The sequence below is a fragment of the Typopeltis vanoorti genome, chromosome 12, assembly GCF_054136105.1.
Source record: "Typopeltis vanoorti isolate ZY-2024b chromosome 12, IOZ_Tvanoo_1.0, whole genome shotgun sequence".
Taxonomy (NCBI): domain Eukaryota; kingdom Metazoa; phylum Arthropoda; class Arachnida; order Uropygi; family Thelyphonidae; genus Typopeltis; species Typopeltis vanoorti.
Window position 1 is genome coordinate 57,143,907 of NC_143560.1, and position 19,260 is coordinate 57,163,166.

General features: G+C 36.6%; 1 protein-coding gene across 1 annotated transcript in view; it reads right to left on the reverse strand.

The window, feature by feature from the left end:
* Positions 1 to 18,853, reverse strand: part of LOC150100811 (serine/threonine-protein kinase svkA-like) — a 230,343-nt gene extending 211,490 nt beyond the window's left edge. Inside the window, exon 1 of the mRNA XM_090401906.1 lies at positions 18,752 to 18,853. The gene's annotated coding sequence lies outside the window, so the exon portion shown is untranslated. The remainder of the gene's footprint in view (positions 1 to 18,751) is intronic.
* Positions 18,854 to 19,260: the final 407 nt, after the last annotated feature.

Here is a 19,260-nt window from a genome sequence, read left to right on the forward strand (position 1 = left end):
CTTTTCAGACCGCCCTCGTATAAACTTTAATCCAGATATGGCATTATTAAAAGCCACATCCGGACTACTCTGCATAGATCTGGATTCCCAGATTCTGCAGTGATGTTGTGAAGAGGATCCAGAGACAAGTGACAAAGATTGCAGTAGATCTGTGGAATGTTCCCTATGAGAACAAATCAATGGTCTGTAAGCTTCAAAAATTAGTTGATAGATGAAAATGAGAAGACATAATAGAAGTATTTAAGTTATTAAAGGGGTTTTATAGGATTGAAACTGAAGACATTTTTCAGTACATGGCAAGAAGAGAGAACAGGGGCTCGCCAGCAGTGGTGTAGCTAGAGCTTTTGCCACCCCTCTCAATACATACCAAAAATACTACAAAAAGTCAAACGACGTACAGGAAGATAAATTAAAACACTATGTTTATTTTTGAAGTAAAACTTTAATTTCAACATTCTAAAATATTATTTTTCTTGCTTTCCTGTTAGCAAAATCGATGACATTGGCAAAGTCTATTTCATAATAATGTAAGTAATTCTTAATTTATTTTATTTAGAAAAACATCTCTTACGACTAGCAACACTTAAAGCAATTGTGAGGAAAATTCGCAGTAGTCTTACAATATTTGGAAATGAGTTCTCAAGACCGTATTTTAGAATTAAACTGCAAAAGTTAAAAAAGGTTCAAAGTGCCGCCCGGGGTGGATCACCCCTCCCTAGCTATGCCTCTGCTCACCAGTAGAAGTTGTGTAAGAGTGTAGTTAACAAGGGTATTAGAAGAATTTTTTTTTTTTTTTTTTTTTTTAGTGGGTGGTGAAGGGGTTTCCAGAGATAGTTGTGGATGCTTTGTCAGTGAATGAGTTTAAGGAGAAGCATGATTGGTACTGTGAATAAATGGATCTTCCATGATGAGTCTTCTAACTCCATGGAGATACCAGTATAATGATGATGATAATAATAATAATAAAAGGAAAGGAGGATAAAATAATCCAAGAAAATTATAAACAATTTTATTTTGATGAAGAAATAAATTTAGAGACAATCAAGTTCAAGAAGAGTTGTGAATCAGATGTGCCAAAAATTATTATAGAAGAGCAATGTTGAAGCAGTTTTGAAAACATCGAAACAGGGACGGGCTCTTAGATGTATGACAATTTATTATTGAGAGACCCTCCAGGGAGTCAGGGACTCATCGAGAGAGGTCACATACTACACGCACCAGCTATCATACTTATTCTTGAATTCATTCACACTGCTTGCACACACACACACACCCAATGGCAATCCATTCCAATCATGCACCACTCAATGAGAAAAAAAATCTAGTCCTCACCCCCTTCTTAGGGGCATTCATTCTCAACTTTCAAAGATGTCCTCTTGTCTTTTGTCCATCATCCATAAAATGAAAAATTCCATCAGCTGAAATCCTGTATGATCCTTTCAGAAGTTTGTACGTCTCAATCATATCACCCCTCTTTCTCCTGTTTGCAGTCTACAAATTCTCAATCTGTCTTCATAATCAGTATTCTACAATCCAGGTATCATTTATATCAATCTGTCAGAATCACAATGGAAACCAGCAGACAGACCTATGCATAATAGTCCAAGTGAGGTCTTATCAAGGCCTTGTAAAGAGGCAAAATGACATCCTTATCTTTACATGTGAAAGTTCGTTTCAGCATCGCAATTATCTTTTGAATTGTATTTGCAGTCTTTGCTTCATGCCCCTGAACTTCAACTTCCTATCTACTAGCACTCCAAGATTTGTAGCCTGATCAGTTTCTGATGGCATAATTAATCCCATCAATATAGCACAACACTGAATATCTAATGATGCCAAAGTGCATGGTTTAACATTTATTGACATTGAACTGACATCCATTTTCACATGTCCACAATTCCAGCCTATTCAAATTATTCCAAAATTCTGTATATCAGCAGCATTTCCGATTGTCTTCCTATATTTTCATCATCAGCAAATAGCCATGTGTTGGGAATAAGGTATAATGAATGTACAATTGAATAACAGTGGACTTGGTCCTATCCTTGTGACACACCACTAGTTATCTTAAATCTTGCAAACTCATCCATAGTATACCACTTTTTGACATCTGTCAGTCAGCCATCCTCTTATCCATTCCAATATTTTATAAACCTAACCCATATTTCCCAATTTATGCAACAGCCCACCATGCTATATTCTGTCAAAAGCCTTAGAAAAATCCAAATGTAGCATGGTGCATCATCTGCACGGTTCGCCTAGTGGCTTTGCGCTTCGCAACCATATGCCTGAGGAAGGAGTGTCCTGGGTTCAATTCCCGTCCCCAATGTGAGGAGCTTAAGGATCTTCCTCAGCCATAGCCAAGTTAGCCAGTCTTGGGCGTGGACAGTAGGGTTTTTCCCCCAGTTTATCTGGGATTTTTCATCCCGCAAGCAGGCAAACCGGCCCCCGTGAACACACGGATCTACAGCCATAAATACTTAACCCCCCATGAGGGGGCTCAACTCGCCCCAATAGAGATGGGGAAGAAAAGGGAGGAAACTCCATATGAATAAATAAATAAATGGTATATCTATTCTCCTTGTCTAGTTCAATAGTAACATTATTATAGAATGTGAGCAGTTGCTAAAACATGACCTTCCCTTAGTAAAGCCATGATGTTCATTGTAAAGTAGAGATTCACTCTCAACTCATTTCTGAATGTGAGCCCTAACCAATTTTTCCAAAATCTTCACCACCACTCCTGAGATTTTAACTAGTTAATATTTGGATGCATCGGTCTTTGCACCACCCTTGCGCAATGACTGAGACTCATATTATATAGCCTGGTCAAAGGAATAGCTACTTCAGCTGAACACTCATTTAGCACATGTGCTGATATCCTATCCATCCCTATTGTTGAATTCTTATTCAATTTGTGCAACATCTCTAATAACATCCTCATACACCTAACTAGAGGTAGCAGTGAGCTCAATGTTGCATATCAGGTTGATTAACAAAATGGGCACTCATTAGTTGAACAACCTCTTCTGCATCTGTCACCCTCAAGCTATCTGCATTTAGAAGAGTTATTCTTTCATATTCATTCTTTCTTTTACTTGCAGAATTCTTTTGGGTTGTCTTTAGCTTGCAAAGCCAGTTTCTTCTCATACTTAAGACTTTGCTTTCCATACAACATAATACCAAATTTAATACCAAAAATAATTATATTAGAAGAGCAAAAAGTGGAGAGAGAGAGTAGATTCATATGTTTATATGGGACAAATCATAAAAAAAATATGGACAATTACAACAATTAAAAATGATACAATGATGGATGACTTTTGGGAGAATGAAGGTATCTTCAAAGGTGATATCCCCATTAGTCTGAAGAGAAAAGCTTTTGATCAGCTTACCTGTAATTAAATGTGACAGTGAAACATAGAATTTAACTCAAGATATGATTCACATATTGAAAACTATCCAAAAAAGAATGGAAAGAATATGCTCGGTGTGACAGTCAGGATACCTTCCCATTCAAGTAAGATCGACAACAGTTATACAGGACATCATTAGCTACATTATACATTCAAAATGGTGATGGGTTGAACAGTGCAAGACACTGCAAGAATAGAGAATTATGGATGGTAGTAGGCAAAGGTGAAGATCAAGGAAGAGATGGTAAGATGAAATTGTTAGGAGTGCTAGTGTTGGATTCTGAATATATAGAGATTTAAGTAATTATTATTTGCTTCAGAATCCAACATGATCTTCCATCACAAAGGCTAGACTTGTAAATATTATTTAATGTAAACAACGTATTTTACAATTTAATATTCATATAACTACCTTTAATTTTATCTAATATTTAATTAATTAATCAAAGATATATGTATTAATAATGAAAAGACTGTATTAAATATTATTAAGCTATTTTATTTATTACTATATTAATATTATAAGAACATGTATTTGATAATTTAACTGCGGATTAATTGAAATGTAAATATTCTCTATTTATTCCTATTTGTAGAAGTTTAACGTTATGCAATAGCTCAATTTTATTGTTTTGTTTTGTTGTCATGGAGACGTATGTAAGTGAGCGAGCGCGAGTTTGGAACAGTGCATGAGGAGAATGTTGAAAGTTTAATGAAAAAAGAGTTTTAGTTAAAGAGATCACGAGAACAATTTAGACGGGAAGAACGGATATATAAACAAGGAATGCTGAAAATATATATATATAGAGAGAGAGAGGATTGGTATTCGGTTGGAATCAGAGGATATTCTAATTCGGCATTCAGGAATCAGAGTGTGATAATAGTGAGTCGGCAAGTCACTCAAGCAGCTAATTAAAAGTCCAGTAGTCGAGAAGCGGTTAGCTAATAAGTTGTAGAATAACAATTATAGCTACGGAAGACAGCTGAGTGACTACTGAATGAATAGCGATACTAGAGTTGAGATTTAATTTCAGGGCCGACCTTTCAAGGACACACAGAATCTAAGCATAGCACGGAGTAACTAGAGAATAGTAGAGGCTGTAAAGTTGAAGTTTAACGATAGCTGTGTTTAGAATTATAGTGCCTAAAGAATTAATTGAATGCTGGAGGAATGGACAACTGTGCATATAAAACTTCAAGTCAAGGAATTATTGTGTGTTACCTTAATTCATAAGTGATCAGTAGTACTTCATGCAAGAACGTTTGATTATGTGCATTGTAACCGTTGATTAATTCAGTTATTGCTTAAAAGATTTATTTCAATTAGTGCCATTTATTGTATAAAGTGTTTACAGTTATAAAAAGTGTTTGTGTGTAAGTTGATGAAGAAAGAAGATTATCAGTAAGAACATTCCAACCATTAATATTCCTATGCAGAGATGTGAGTGTGTTTCATCCTATAATTTCCTTATGTTTGGCCACTAGTGGCCAAAATTGTGGAAACCTTTTGGAAAAAGTGTATTTTTGAGGTGTGATGGCTTATAACACCACTTTTTTTTTTGGTGTAATTTAATCTTTTTTGGTGTTAATAAACTCAACCAATACCATAAAATTATATATCAATGGAAAGATAATTTAATCAAGAATGTAATACAACAAAGTTTGTTCAATTATCAGTATTCTATGAAAAGTTATAGCCAAATAACCAGAAAAAAGAAGTACAACTTGCTTAAGTTGATATGAAGTAGCTTTCCTTCATTTGAATGTAGCCAATGAGCATTAGTGTTTAGAGAGCCAATCTGGTTATCTTGTTTTGGCAATGAGCCAATAAGTTGAGCTATTGATGTCATGTATCGGAGCTGAGAGGAGGACATTTGTCAGTGTGTTATGTGATTGCTATTAAGTTGGTTGGGTTTTTTTGTGTTCTTTCATTTAGTGAGCTTGTAAAACGTAATAAAATTAAAGAAATGGGTGCAAAGAGTTGACTGGTCACCCAGAAAGCGATGTAAAATAGTACTATTAAGTGAACAAGGCTACAGTTATGAAGAAATTAGAAGAAAAATTGGTGGAAACGTAACCAAAGGTGGCATTTCTAAATTTTTGAAGAGGTATAAGGAGACTCAGTCACTACAAAACCAGACTGGTAAAGGCAGGAAATGGTGCATAACAGCAAGTGATGATAGAAGAATTGAGAAACTGTGCCTACGTGACAGAGGAATGGCGCAATACAATGTGAATTTGATTGCAAAGACTGTTCAGCGCAGACTGCAGGAATTTGGTCTAAATGCTAGAATTCCATGAAAAAAGCCATTTTTATCTCTCAAACAAAGGTTGAAAAGATTAAACTGGGCTAAAACCCATGTTAACTGGACAGCAGAACAATGGGACAGTGTTATTTGGAGTGATGAGACCAAAATCTCCCTGTTTGGTAGTGATGGCATAAAATACATAAGGAGAAGAATCAGAGAAGATTTGAATTCTGATTGCATTACCTACCATGAAACATCCACTTAGTGTTATGATCTGGGGTTGTATGAGATCAAAAGGTGTGGGCAGAATTTACATGATTAATGAGAATATAAATGCCCAAAAATACATAAATGAAACACTTGAGCCCAAACTGAAGCCTTCCACATGTGATTTATATTTATATAAATCACATGTGGAGCATTTATATTTCAATAGGATTCAGCTCCATGTCACATTGATGCTGTGTGCAAAAAGTGGTTTCAAGATAATCATATTCCACTGCTGGAATGGCCTGGGAATAGCCCAGACCTTAACCCAATCGAAAATCTATGGAGCCGACTAAAGAAACTTGTTAGTCAGAAGCAACCCACCAATAAAACCCAATTAACAGAAGCCATAATTCAATCTTGGTAAATAATAATATTTGGTTTACCAATCAAGTGTTGATCAATTTTATTAACTGAACCAACTAGTTTCACCACACTTATCTGTTGGCATCTTCAGGGCACTTACATATAGGTTTAAACAATCTCACAATTATGCGTAACTGCAAAACTGACAAGAATAAAAAACTGACTAGAATAATTGCAAATAAAATAGTATCGAACGTGAGTGAAACACGTATCGCGTGTACAAGATCAGCTAGCTGTTGCTGAGGAACTTTCTGTAGTTTGTATTAAAGTTCATTTCTTCCGTTTTTAAGGTTCTGATTAGGGTTTTCCATATCTCTGGGGAGTATTAGGCCTTGGTTTCTGTTAAGGTTTACAGTAGAACGGGCGACTGTGGCTGCTTCTTTGAAAATTCTTGAATGGTAATCTTCCTCTATGTAAGGGGAACAGCTTTTGTCCCACTCAATGACATGGTTAGTTGTAGAGAAATGAGACGACAGGCCAGAAATGTCCTATCTGTTGTTTTTGACATAGTCAATGTGCTCCTTTTGCCTGATTTCGAGGCTTCTCGAAGTCTGTCTGATGTAACTAGAGCCACATGAGCATGGAATATTAATATTTCCATGAGCATGGAAAAGGAGCACATTGGCTATGTCAAAAACAACAGATAGGACATTTCTGGCCTGTCGTCTCATTTCTCTACAACTAACCATGTCATTGAGTGGGACAAAAGCTGTTCCCCTTACATAGAGGAAGATTACCATTCAAGAATTTTCAAAGAAGCAGCCACAGTCGCCCGTTCTACTGTAAACCTTAACAGAAACCAAGGCCTAATACTCCCCAGAGATATGGAAAACCCTAATCAGAACTTTAAAAACGGAAGAAATGAACTTTAATACAAACTACAGAAAGTTCCTCAGCAACAGCTAGCTGATCTTGTACACGCGATACGTGTTTCACTCATGTTCGATACTATTTTATTTGCAATTATTCTAGTCAGTTTTTTATTCTTGTCAGTTTTGCAGTTACGCATAATTGTGAGATTGTTTAAACCTATATGTAAGTGCCCTGAAGATGCCAACAGATAAGTGTGGCGAAACTAGTTGGTTCAGTTAATAAAATTGATCAACACTTGATCGGTAAACCAAATATTATTATTTACTAATTTATGATCAAGAAAATAACCTTCATGATGAATTCAATCTTGGTTTCACACTACAACAGCTGCAGAACTAAAAAACTTGGTTCACTCCATGGGAAGGTGTTGTAAGGCCATAATTAACGCTATAGGTTACCCAACTACGTATTAATTCACATTGTGAGAATATTTGTATATTTCATTTTTTCTATGTGCTTCACTTTTCTTCTTTATAACTGCTGTTCTGATAAAAAAATCCTTCATAAAAGTTATTGCATTACATTCTTGATTAAATTATCTTTCCATTGATACATAATTTTATGGTATTACACCAAAAACAAGTGGTGTTATGAGCCATCAAACCTCAAAAATTGTGGAAACCTTTTTCCAAAAGGTTTCCACAATTTTGGCAACTAGTGTATATGTTTATCAGTCATGTCTTCCCCAGTAAAGAGGGGGAGAAATACGTTCCAGAGAAGATAGTGCACAGGGAAATGACAGTTAGGCACCACCTAACCTGAAAGTTTGGAAACAATGGCAATCAGGATACTGACATGCAGAAATAAAGGCTACAGTTCTACTGTATAAAGTTGTTCATTAGTTGAACAACTTTAGACATTTTGTCATCTTTAAACATTTTGTCATCTATACCCAACATTCAGGTTTCTTGAATGTTGGGTATAACAGCAGATTGATATAATGCCATCTGCAAAGCCTAGTGCATAAAAGTGATATGACTAAAATTTATAAGTTGCTGAGGAAGTCTATACTAGATTAATATTATTATTATTATTATTATTATTATTATTATTATTATTTTTGACACCTCCAGGGAGTCCAAAGACTCATCGAGGGAGAGTGTGCCGACAGCATCGAACGATTGGTCCCCTTCCAACTACTAACCGCGCTCAACATACTTAACTGAGCCATTAGTAGCAGAGGCTCTACCAATCGACCAACCTTCGCCGGCATATAAAACGGATTTTTCCATAAAGTGGAGAGAGGGGTGGGGTAGAATAAGAGGCCATTCCAGAAAGTTGTATGAGGGAGTAAGAAGTTTTTTTTTTGTTTTAGTTGCAGAGTGGTCTGTTAGTGGAATGCACTGCCTAAAAAAAGTGACAAGTGCAAAAACATATGACTGATATCAAAAGTTTAAGAGAAGGAGCATTGAAATGCTGAAATGCATGTATACAAATGCCAGAAGTATCAGAAATAAAGGAGATGAGTTTTAGGCATCAGTAGGACCTGAATGACAGCAAATGATAGTTATAGGGACAGAAAGTAAAAGGGCACTATATCTTCAGGGAAGAGAGAGGGAACAGAAAGTGAAGTATTGCTGATGATAGATGAAGGACTTTAGTCAGAAATAAAAGTTATGGATGATTTTAGGTCTGGGGGAGATGGTTCATTTGAAGCCCTGGTGTGAGATAGAGACCAACAGGATAAAATATACTGTTAGTTGCTGCTATAGACCAAGGGGGTCTACACAGAAAGTTGTGAATGCCGTGCATCAACAGATTACAACAATGAATGCAGGCTGAGCAATTATTATGGGAGACTTCAACTATGGGGACATATTAATAGACAGGAGGGAAGAAATGGGGCATGGCAAGATGGAAGTGCAATTTTACAATTGCTAAGGGATAATTAATACTTGAATAGTGTGCACAAATTCAGTCACCTGGATTTCTTGAGGGTTCAGAGATGAGTAACCAAGCTAGTAACAGGTCTGTGGAATGCTTCCACAGACCTATAGAAACTTATAAGTGCTTAAAGGGTTTGATGCAAGAGAATTTTTTCAATACATGACAAAGAAAGAGAAAAAGAACTAGAAGTTACCCTTGGAAGTTGTGTGTGTGTGGACTAGTGACTTGTCAATACCCTTACAGTGAATAAGTTTAAGGAGGTCTCCCACAGTGAGTCTTTTGACTCCACGGAGATACCCATATATAATAACAATAGCTCCTTTCATTTTTTAGAAAAATGAACCAAACATGATTTTCATGTTTTCTCCAAACTTAATGCATTATTATATTAAGTATGAGTAGTTTTTATCTCCTAACAAGAAAGCAACAAGCTACTGTAGCCAAGTTATATAACTTGGCTACAGTAGCTATATAACATAAAAAAAAAAAAAAAACTGCTGATATACTCTTCATTATAAAACAAATTTACTTTGCAGCAATCTTCAACACTGGTTATTTAATTAATATCTAAAAATTAGTTTGTGTTACAGACTTAAAGAAGTTACTTTCAAATTATTATATTTAGACCTTTACAGGATCACAACACTTCCAGTGTGGTCTAGTGGTTAGGATACCTGTCTATCATCCAAGAAATGTAGGTTCGATTCTCAGGACTGGAAAAACGTTTGACAGTGTAACGGATTGAGAGTGTAGAGAGAGAGAGAGTGATGATCAAAGGCATAGTAGTATAACAAATGTAAAAAATGAAGAGTTTCCAGTAATGAGAGAGATAATGCTGTTATGCACAGAACAAAGCATGAGCTGGGGTGAATGCAGAAACGCTTGGCAAATGGTTTAGCTGAGAACAGAAAGAAAGTATGAGAAAAGAGAAAGAAATGCTTTACTAAGAGAGAAGGAAAAATTACAGAGAGTCTTGTATTCTGAGAGGAAAAAAATCGTGCTTCCTGGGTACAAAATAGCAAGGCTATTAGGATGCAAAAGGGTAATAGTTTAGATGCTGAAATTAAGAGAGCAATGCCTCTATAATTTCCACATTTGTCCCCAGGACCTTTTTTGTGAATATTTATTATTTGGCTGGAACACGATTTGAAAAGAGAAAAATATGATATGAGGGAGGACATGAAAGAGTTACTTGAAAGTAGCAAAAGAAAAGAGTAAGAGAGTTGAGACTGAGTCTGTTGCTCAAGTATGACAGAGTTGAGTTCTGAAGGAGGACCATAATAGTGAATGAGTCGATGCACAAGTTATAGGAGGAATGATGTGGAATTTGTGGATGTGTCGTGAGTTTGATGAACAAAAGGACTTATACAACAAGGATGGCTTCCATCTGAATGGATTTGGGGTTCATCTGGAAAAAGTATTCTTGAATGAAGTGAAGGTGGATGTGCATAATCAAGGAAACTAGAACTTTTAGGGGGGGTAACTGTTGAGTAATTACATAGATACCAGTGAGACAAATAAATGCAGGATTGTACCACTGAATAGAATAGTTACTATAAAGCATAAGTATAGTGGTGGGCTAAGTACAAGCCATTAGGAAAAAGAAAACCTGGATGTCCTCTTAAATGACCAACCATTACCGGCAAAGGTTGGTCGATTGGAAGAGCCTCTGTTACTAATGGCTCAGTTAAGTAAGTTTGAGCACGGTTAGTAGTTGGAAGGGGAACAATTGTTCGATGCTGTAGGCACACTCTCCCTCGATGAGTCTTTGGACTCCCTGGAGGTGTCAAATAATAATAATAATAAAGATGACTTCTAAGGCCAGAAGAGACGCTAGGCTTAATCCTTGATATGCATGATGATGATGACAGTGGTGGGCCTAAAGGAGGAGGGGGGGTATTGTTTCATGCACATTAATGCCAGGAGCATTTAGAACAAGGGGGAGGAGTTTTTGGCATTGGTTTATTCATCCTGGCAAAAAGGTATTGCAATTAGTGAGACATGCTTCTATAGATCAGAGGATGCAAAGAACAGTATGCATTGGCAAATAAGCTAAATGAGTGGAGGATGAGTAATTATTACAGGGGGACTTCAACTGTGGGAATATAGACTGGAAGGAGTAATGGATACATGAGAGCAAGGAAATGGGATGTATGCAGTTACTAAGGAATAATTTTCTCAGGCAGCTTGTGGTGGAATGTATGGGGTTTGAGAGTGATAGAACTAGTAAGTGCATCATGAGAATGATCAAATGGTCTTGACCTAGGAGGTGGCCTAAATGTATGGAATTATCAGTTAAAATGGGTGTTATTATTATTAGTATTACATGACACCTTCAAGGAGTCCAAAGACTCATCGAGGGAGGGTACCTCCTCTACAGTTCTCTGTCTCCACCACTCAATCCACCAACTACAGTGAACCACATCATCATCTGCTGCCAACCACCACTAGTATTTTCACAGACAATCACAAACATCCATGCCCACGGCAGGATTTGAACCCACAGCATTTTGGCTGGAGAGCGAATACACTAAAAACTCTGCCAATCAGGTTGGTATATGTGGAATTACAGGATCGGTAGGTATGACAAGCCAATATAGACAAAGTCCTTTAGTCAGAAAGACCTGGGTTTGATTCCCATCATTGATGTGAGAAACCTTTATCTAATCTCTTTCAACAAAAAGTGAGTTAGCCGGTCTCATATGGAGGTAGGTATTTTTTTTTTTTCACCCAGAAACTCAGGTTTTTCGTCCCCCCAGAACAGGCAAACCAGCCCCACGAACACATGCATCTACAGACATAGGATACACAGGAGGCATGGGACTAATCACCTTATCCTCGAGTTACTGTTGCAAAGCCCAAGTATAGTTGGAAGGTCGCGGGAGCTTAAGTGCCTGTTAGGACCACCGATGATGATGAAGTATGACAAGCTTCGGAGATTGCTTGGATCACTGCTATGGCATGTGAAATTGCAAGGGCTGGATGTTGATAGTGGATGGGAAGTAGTAAAGAAGAGTCTGATGGAGGTAATGACAGATGCATACCTATTGCCAGGAGAATAAATCAAGTGGGAATTAAATGGATGAATATCATCATTAAGCTGGAGTTGCAAAAAAAAAAAAGAAAAATATGTTGGGAGAATTCAAGAAGCAAGGTGACTAGCAGGCACATGAGCAGTACAAATCACAAGCCAACCAGTATGGTAAGAAAGGCAAAAGCAAAGTATGAAAGGAAATTAGCAGTATAAGCCAAAGAATCATAAAGAGTTCTTTCAGTATGTTGCAAGTAAAAGGAAGAATGTTTATTATTAATATCTGCCCTCCATGGAGTCAGAAAGGGCTCTTCTTCCTTCTCCCTCACGCCCTCAATCTATGAAAAATCTCCATGTCAACCTGATAATAACCCCTGACTAGCTTATATGTCTCAATCATATCCCACCCCCTCTTTCTACTATTCACGAGGCTTTGCAATTTACATTCTCTTAATCTGTCCTTGTACTCCAAATTCCAAACACCACTGACAACCTTTCTGAATCTTCTCTGGACCCTTTCCAACATATCCTCGTCACCATGAAAACCCGGTGACCAGATCTGTGCACAATAATCTATATGAGGCTAGATCAAGGCCTTATACAATGGCATCATAACCTCTTTATTTCTGCATGTCAGGGTCCTCCACATCATTGCCATTATTCCGATGTGATGTCCTCACAACTTGTGCAAAACCCGGTGACCAGATCTGTGCACAATAATCTACATGAGGCTAGATCAAGGTCTTATACAATGGCATCATAACCTCTTTATTTCTGCATGTCAGGGTCCTCCACATCATTGCCATTATTCCGATGTGATGTCCTCACAACTTGTGCAACGTGGCCCCTGAATTTCAGATCCTTGTCCACCACCACCACTCCCAGATCTTTCATTTTCTCTGGGAGTGGTGGTGGACAAGGAGCTGAAATTCAGGGGCCACATTGGTCAAGTCCTCCTGCAAGGCCTTAACTTCTGCTTGACTCTACATTGCTCTCCCCAATTTTGCATCATCTGCAAATCTGCAAACAACTGCATATCACTCAATATCATTAATATACAAATTGAACAACAATGGTCCCAAAACTGACTCCTACGGTACACCACTAGTGACCTTCCTCTTACAGGATGCCGCACCCCACATACAACTTTCTGATACCTAGCTGACAGCCAGTCACTGATCCAAATCAGAAGTCTGTTATCCAATCCCATCTGTTTCAATTTATTTATTAGTTTGTCATGTGGGAGCCTATCAAAAGTTTTTGCCAAATCCAAGCACACCACTGTATATGCATTTCCTCTGTTCAAGATATTCATCACCTTGTTATAGTATATAAGTTAGTAAAACATGATCTCCTCCTAACAAACCTATGCTGATAACCACAAAGTATACTGCTGTTTTCAACTCAATTCTGTATCCTTCTTCTCACCAATTTCTCTAGTACCTTCACCACAACTCCAGATATACAGACCGGCCTATAATTTGAAGCTACAGCCTTATCACCACCTTTATACATTGGAACAATTTTACTTTCTTTCCACTCCATTGAAACTTGTGCTGTTGTAAGACTCTTATTAAACATGCATGCCAATGCTACTACCAATTCCCTTAAGATGCATGGTGATAAGTCATCAAATCCTATTGACTTATTGATATCGAGGTTATTTATTTCTTCAAATACTTCCTGCTAACTCACAATTAAGCTATCCTCTCCTATGTCCTCTACACTTAAGTTCCTAATGATTCCACTCTGATCAGGATAAATCAATAACTTATAAATTTAAATCGTCCTTATAAATCAATCACTAAATATCTCAACAATATCTTCAGCAGCAGTTACCATTCTACCATTTTCATCCATTAACATCATCTTACCATGATCTTTCTTTGTTCTACTTGCCACATATCTAAAAAACTCTCTTGTGTTTTTCTTCACCTGTTTTGCCAATTTCTGCTCATTTTGCACTTTCCTTTCCTTATCGAGTCACTGTCACTCTCCTGGCCTGTTCTTTATACTCTTCGATGTAACTGATTATTACCATTATTCATCCTGCACTGCCTCCAAAGTACCTTTTTCCAGATATCATGCTTAAGCCTCTCATTTATCCATTTTACATCTATCTTATCTTTTTGGCCTTTGGAGTACATTCACACATTGATGCTGTTATGTATTTCTTTGTCAATTCCCAAGCAGCATTTATTTTCATATCACTCAACTCCTCATTCCATGCTATAGCTCCAAGCTGTTTCCTAAGCTTGTCATAACCACCACTCTTTATAATTCCACATATATCCTTTCTTCACAGAAGTCCACATATAGCTAGACACATGTTTATGGCAGAATGATTTTAATGAATGCCAATGGTAACTGAATCAGATGAAACAGTAACATTGCTAAGTAAACATATTACAACAGTATATTATCCAAATGGAGATACTACAGTAACAAGAGAAAAAGGCTTATATAGAAACTGACGTAAATTAACTGGAGGTGCACACCATATTAAAGAATCTTGCCTTGAATACAGCTATGGGATTAGATGGTATACCAGCTTGAGTTTTACAAGAAGGTGCTAGCAAATTGGCAGTGACTTGGATCATGTTGTTTAATCTGAGTCTCAGCTCTGGATTCATCCCAAGGTGGAAAGAGGGGGGGGGGGAATAGTTCCACTGCATAAAGGGGACTCCAAGACAGATGTATATAATTACTGACTGGTCAGCATATCAGGAGTCATTGTCAAGGTACTGGGGAAGTTGCTGAAGAGCAAAATACAGGAATAGATGGACAGAAATGGGATACTATATGGAGGATAATGTGGTTTTGTGAAGAGCAGATCATACCTCAGTAACTTGCTCATTTTATAATACAGTGACAGCCAAGTTGAATAGTGGTAATGGATTTACAGTGATGCTGCTGGACTTTGCAAAGGCTTTTGACAGGACACGACATGGAATTCTAATTAAGAAATTGCAGCACGTGGGAATGAATATAAAGCTGGTTAAGTAGTTGACTGAGAGATACCAGACTGTAGTTTATTCAGGAGCAAAGTCCAATAAAAGGCCTGTGATTAGTGACGTACCACAGGGCTTTGTTCTTGGTCTGCTACTGTTTAATTTGTACATTAACGATGAGAAAGGATCTGAGAGAAACTATTCTGTTGTTTGCCAATGATATTTCTCTTTAAGTCTTTATCTCTCTTTATAAGGATTAAGTAAGGCCACATCTGGACCAATGCATGCAGATCTTTAGAGAAGAGAGAAAGCGGTAGGAAGGATATAAAGATGAGTGGCAAAGTCACTCACCTTTTGTGACCAGTCTATGAAATTCTTTGAATATAAACAAAAATTCAGTGGGTCATATCTTCTTACAAAGTTATATGTCTCATCTTATCCACCTTCCCTTCCTCCTCCTATTCAAGAGGCTCTGCAAATCGCAGTCTCTCAAATTGTCTTCATACCCCATATTTCAGAGACCATAAATCACTTTAATCAATAATCTATGGACTCTGTCCAATATATCCTCACCCCCATGACTAAACTCGCACACAAGTAATCCATATATAGCCTGATCAAGACCCTTATAAAATGGAACCATAACCTCATTATTTCTACATATCAATGTCCTCTTCATCATTGCCATAATCTATTGTGATGTCTTCACAACAAAGCAAAGACAGATGGCAACTTGATCCCTAAACAATGTTATCCCTAAATGTGAATAGTGGAATAGTGGTGGTCCTTGTCCACCACTATTCCTAGATCTCTCATTTCTGCCTCCTTCAATGTTCCCCCCCCCCCACAAACACATATATACACACCAATTTTATACTTTGTTTTTCCATCCCTGCATTCCAAACCTTACATTTGCAATACTGAACTGGCATCTCTGCTCATTTATCACTCCAAAAATCTATTTAGATCCTCCTCCTGTAAGGTCACGATTTCTCATGATGCAGGGTTCCCCTCTAACCCTGCATCATCTTAAGCTTGTCCTAATTACATTAACAGAGAAGTTAAACAATAATAGTCCCAAAATAGACCCTTGCAACATACCACTAGTAACTTCTTTCAGGATGTCATTCTGTCATGCATAACTTGCCAATTCCTTTCTGACAGCAAATCACATATCCAACTCACTGCTCTAATATCCAATTTCCCCCCCGTGCATTTGAATTTAGTTACCAACTTGTTGTTGTGCAGTAATCTATCAAAGCCTATGTTCATTACCTTATGAACATATCCAACAAGGGAGATGCATATGCATTAGTATATTTAAATTTTGTAAAGGCTTTGATAGATTACTGCACAACAACAAGTTGGTAACTAAATTCACTTACCTCTCTAACACTTTTATCACAATTTCACACACAGACTAGCCTATAATTTTTAGCCTTAGTATTATTACCGCCTTTGGGAAGTGGAATAATTTTACTGCTTTTTTGCTTCACTGGGACTCATTCACTATTACCTTCATTTCACTTCAACAGAGACTCAGCTTGTTAACTCCCTAGAGCATCCCCCCTCCCAAGACACTCAGTGATATGTAAACAAGTCCTACTGCTTTAAGATATCAAATTAACCTAATTCCTCACATATACATTTCTTGCTTGCTCACCATCAGTCCCTTCCCTGCCATACCCTCTACACTCAAGCTGCTCATGTCACACTTATGACAATGAAATATCTTGATAAACTGTTCAATGAATATCTCAACTATATCCTCTGCAGCAGTTACCAATCTACCATTTTCAATCATTATCATGACCTTCCATAACTGATATTTCTCATACTTGTCACATATCTAAAAAACCCTCTAGAATTCTAATTCTTTGCCAGATTAGTTAATTTCTGAAAGTTTATTTTTTCACTAGGTTAGACTATGATAAATTTAGTTTAATCCTTACCCAGGTAAGATAGTACAACACTATATTCAGTCCTGAAGATATTTTCAGGTGCAAACTTTGTTTGCTCTCACTGGGATAAAGGATTAAACTAAATTTATCATAGTTAATTTCTGCTCATACTATATTTGCTGTGCTTACCAATTGAACCTCCTTCCTGGCTTGCTCTTTGTACTTCTCGTGCAAATTATTATTTCCATTATTTATTTCTGTGCTGCCTTCACAATGACTACTTGTTCCAGACTGCATGCTTAATCTCTATATTTAACTCTTCATTTCAATCATCTATCTTACCAAAATTAAAATCACCAAGAATCACTGCCTTCTTTTGTTTACTAGTTTGCATATACATTTCTTTGTCACCATTCTCTACATTCCCTGGCTTATAATAACAGCCAACTAATTATCTCTTCCCATCAACCTTCACCTCACAGTCTCGAAACCGCAGTGATTTTGGGGCAGTGTGGTAGACATAATTCCCATGCTATCGCCCTTCCTTGTCCTTTCTATCCTTGTAAAAACACTATATCCCCTCCATTTCTATTCCTGTCAAGATATCAACTTCATCTAACCACATTTCACCTACTGCATAATTCTGGGTGAATATATTCAATCAGTGCAACAATTTAATCTCCCATATTTCTGATACTCTAAGCATTCAAATAAACACAACAATTCATTTTTAAGTCTATAATCAGTCCCCCATGCCACCTCTCAACTGTGACTTCTCCATAACTGTCCCGACATGCTCACCATTATCAACCCTTATCCCATATATCTCCTCAGACTCGTTCACTACCTTTGACTACTACTGACCTAGTTTTCCTGGAACTTTCTAATGCTGGATTTAAGTCTATAGCTGAAGAGGGTCTTAAAATGATTTCCTCCAGAATTTCAGATAAATTAATACAGCCATATTTGTTGAGTTCAGAAAGTACTTTCAGTGCTGATGCTGACTCCAAAAATTGTCTCTGAAGCTTGGAAAAGCTTCTGTGCAGTTCCTAATTTTCTTCCATTTAATCCTGTATGGAGGTGCATCTAAATTGCTGCCTGCTAGTCCTAACTTACCACGGTGATAGCAACATATTTCTTAAACCGGAAGATAGCAGATATAACAGGAATAACTGTTAAGTTCTAGTCACAAGGAATGATCAATAAAAGAAACTGCTTCATCTTCTCTACGATATGCATTAATAAAATATTATTAATAATGGTTATTCTGATGGAAAGCACTGACATTATCCAAAAAATCAATGTTTATTAATGAAATATGAAAAGTAATAACATTTATCTGTATTCGCTACATTTCACCTTAAGTGCATGTACTGTTTTGAAATTAATGCAACGCGATAATTAGGATGGCTTACTAGTCTTTCTCGTCATACTATTGTAACTTGTATTACAAATGACTGTAATACAAGTTACTAATACTACAAACTTCGTAACACCGCATCCGGACTAAAATAAGTGTGTGCCTGTGATTTGATATCATTTTTGAAAAATAAAAGACATTTAGGATAAAATGGAAGAACGGCGTGATTTTGAAAACGTTAAATTAACTGCCGATAACTTCTACGAAGATGTATAAGAATGGGGGGAGGAGGAAGAGATATTGGAGAAAAATTACGATAAAGGTGAACTTTTAATAAATTGAAATTAGCAAAGATCCCTGGAAAAAATTGTAGTATCGTATTAACCAAGGAGCATTTCTATGTTTCCGATGGCTCAATGCAGAAAAATATTAAAACTCACTTCAACTTACATGACATCTGCATAGCTTCGTCTCTTTAATTTCGAAGCATGCTTGCTTACTTTAAAAGCATGTTCGCCGAACTTATAGAAACAAATGTAATCACAATACTTTTATGCTTATGCAATTATTTTCTACAACTTCTTCTTTATATATATATATATATATATATATATATATATATATATATATCTGTTATGATTATACTCCTCCAAAATTTTCTATTTGTTTATTTTTCATCCGCAACAAATAAAGCGGAACTAACCACATTGCCTCACTATCAACAGCAAGTTTATAATGAAGTGGCGAATCTAAAAAAATAAAAAATAAATAAAATAATAAAAAAAAAAAAAAACACGAATGACGGCTAGAATTTTTACTTCACAAAATAAGCAAAATAATTTATAAATTTCGATCAATTGATATTATAATAGTAACTTGAAATATTTCTGTAATATATACACAGGAAAAAAAAAAAAAAAAAATATATATATATATACACCATAAATGTATATATCATC